The following is a 3,373-nucleotide window of genomic DNA, read 5'->3' on the forward strand; positions in this document are numbered from 1 at the left end:
GCGCCGGCGCTTTCCCATGTCCTTCTGTCGTCGCTAGGAGGACGACGGTTGGCGGTTGGGCCAGTGGGCCGCACCGCTGGGCCGGCTGAGGCGCCAGATGGCTGCAGGTAGGCGCCAGTTAAGCTTTTTCCTTTTTGTTTATCTTTTCTATTTTTCTGACATTTGTTTGATTTAATAAAAAATACTAAACCATTTTATTTTGTTATGCCAATTTTTGTAGGGGCTAGTGGTATTATTCCAGAGCTCCTCAACAACTGGCATAATTTTTGGACAATATTATATATATAACAATATATATCCAAAGCAAATAATTACTGCATTAATTCCAAATGTCCAAAATAAAAATCTATGAGCTCCTAAAAATATTTGTTTGATTTTTATCTCTGTCCAATATTTTCAGAGAGCAACATGAACATTTTCTTGGACCCTTTTAGAGCACTTTTTATTTGGGTCATTTCCAAAAATGATTTCTGAGGGTTTCTCAAATCCCCATTTCAAATTTAAATTGAATTTAAACATGATGCTCACAAGAAGGCTAGCCTAGGTCATACCAGAACTAGGGATGTGACATCTCGCCCCCACTTGAAAGAATCTCGTCCCGAGATTCAGGGGTCGATGGAAAGTAGGTCGGGTACTCTAGTCGAAAACGATCTTCTCGCTCCCAAGTAGCTTCTCTCTCGGAATGATGAGACCACTCAACCTTGAGAAACTTGATGTTCTGACGTCGGGTGACACGCTCTGCTTGATCAAGAATGCGAATAGGGTACTCTCGATAATTGAGGTTATCTTGGAGATCAAGCGTTTCGTGGTCCACTCCGCGGATGCGATCCGAGAAGCAACGCCTGAGTTGAGAGACGTGGAAGACATCATGGACTCGAGAAATATGTGGGGGTAGTTCCAACTGGTAGGCAACCTCTCCTCGTTTAGCGAGAATGCGAAAAGGACCAATGTAACGAGGAGCCAACTTGCCCTTGATACCGAAACGATGGGTACCCTTTAAAGGAGTAACCCGAAGGTAAGCCTTGTCGCCAACTTCATAAGCCACTTCCTTATGACGACGGTCATACTGGCTCTTTTGACGAGACTGGTCTGTTTTCAAATTCTCACGAATGATGCGAACTTGCTCTTCCGCTTCCTGGATCATGTCCGGTCCAAAGAATTGTCTTTCACCAGTTTTTGACCAGTTCAAAGGTGTTCGACATCTTCGTCCATACAGAATCTCGAAAGGAGCTTTCTTAAGACTGGATTGATAGCTATTGTTATAAGCAAACTCGGCGAAAGGCAGGCATTTCTCCCAATCCATACCGAATGAGATAACGCAAGCTCTAAGCATGTCTTCGAGAATTTGGTTGACCCTTTCCACCTGACCACTTGATTGAGGGTGGAAAGTGGTACTGAAGGAAAGATGGGTGCCCATGGCAGTTTGGAAACTCTCCCAGAAATGAGAAGTGAAGAGACTACCACGGTCTGAATTGATCTCTAGTGGGACACCATGAAGTGACACTGTTCGAGAAATATATATAAGTCAGCGAGCTGACTAGCAGTGATACTCTCTCGAACAGTTAGGAAGTGAGCCACTTTGGAAAGACGATCAATGACTATGAAGATAGTGTTATTCCCTTTCTTGGTCCTGGGAAAGCCGGTGATGAAGTCCATACCAACTTTATCCCATTTCCACTCAGGAACGGCTAAAGGCTAAAGGGTGCCAGCAGGCCTTTGATGCTCTGCCTTAACGCGACGATAAATGTCACAGTCAGCTATGAACTCAGCAATTTCTCTCTTCATCCTAGTCCACCAGAACCTCTGGCGTAGGTCCTGATACATCTTAGTACTACCGGGATGAATCATGAGAGGGGATTCATGCGCCTCCTTAAGGATCAGTTGTCGCAGATGTTGATTCTTGGGAACTACCAAGCGATTCTCAAAGAAAACAACACCTCGATCATCTATAGAGAAACTTCCACCAACTCCCTTCTTAATGTTTCTCTTAATGTGGACGACACCCCTATCAAATTTCTGGTCAGAAATGATCTGATCCTCAAGGGTAGGTTTCGCCACCAAGGTGGAAAGGAATCCGTGAGGAGCAATGTGAAGATTAAGCTTGCAGAATTCCTCATGGAGAAGTGGTTGGCCCTGCTGCAACATAAGATTGTTGCAATAGGACTTACGACTTAGCGCATCAGCCATGACATTGCCCTTGCCTGAGGTGTAGGTAATCCCTAAGTCGTAATCTGAGATCAACTCCAACCAACGTCTTTGCCTAAGGTTTAAATCTGGTTGGGTGAAGATATACTTGAGACTCTGGTGATCGGTGTAAATCTCGCAACGTTTACCGAGAAGGTAATGTCGCCATGTCTTAAGAGCATAGACTATGGGTGCGAGCTCTAGATCATGTGTAGGATAATTCTCCTCATGTGGATGCAACTGTCGAGATGCATAGGCAATCACATGACGATCCTGCATAAGAATGCAACCTAGTCCCTGTCGTGAGGCGTCGCAATAGATAACAAAGTCCTTAGTGAAATCCGGTGGCACAAGTATGGGGGCAGAAGTCAGGCGTCTTTTCAGTTCCTGAAAACTGTATTCACATTGTGGGGACCACTCAAACTTTTTATCCTTCTTGAGAAGTTCCGTGAGAGGTTTGGCCACTTTGGAAAAGTTCTCAACAAAGCGGCGACAATAACTGGCTAGACCAAGGAAACTCCTAACTTGTTTAACTGTTTCAGGTGGAGTCCAATCAAGAACGGCCTGAACTCTCTCAGGATTGACAGCAATGCCCTTACCAGAGATCACGTGGCCTAGGTAGATCACTTCTGGCAACCAAAATTCGCACTTGGAGAACTTGGCATAAAGGCGGTGCTCTCTGAGTTTTTCTAGCACAAGTCTAAGATGTTCGGCATGCTCTTCCTCGTTCTTCGAGTAAATAAGGATATCATCGAGGTAAACCACGACGAACTTATCTAAGTATTCTATGAAGATCGAGTTCATCAATTGGGAGAATGTAGCTGGAGCATTGGTTAGACCAAAGGACATGACAGTGTATTCATACTGGCCATAACGAGTGACAAAAGCCGTCTTGGGAATGTCCCCGTTTCTAATCTTGATTTGATGGTAGCCTAACCTCAAATCGATCTTGGAAAAGACTGAGGATCCAGCGAGCTGATCATACAGGTCATTGATCCTGGGGAGCGGATACTTGTTCTTTATCGTGACCAAATTAACGGGACGATAATCTACAACCATCCGGTCCGTACCATCCTTCTTCTTGATGAAGAGGACGGGGCAAGCCCAGGGAGAAGAACTAGGACGGATGAAACCTTTTTGCAAGGACTCATAAAGTTGTTTCTTAAGCTCAGCTAGTTCTAAATGTGCC

Source organism: Triticum aestivum, chromosome 2D (genome assembly GCF_018294505.1).
Source record: "Triticum aestivum cultivar Chinese Spring chromosome 2D, IWGSC CS RefSeq v2.1, whole genome shotgun sequence".
In the NCBI taxonomy this organism is placed as follows: Eukaryota; Viridiplantae; Streptophyta; class Magnoliopsida; order Poales; family Poaceae; genus Triticum; species Triticum aestivum.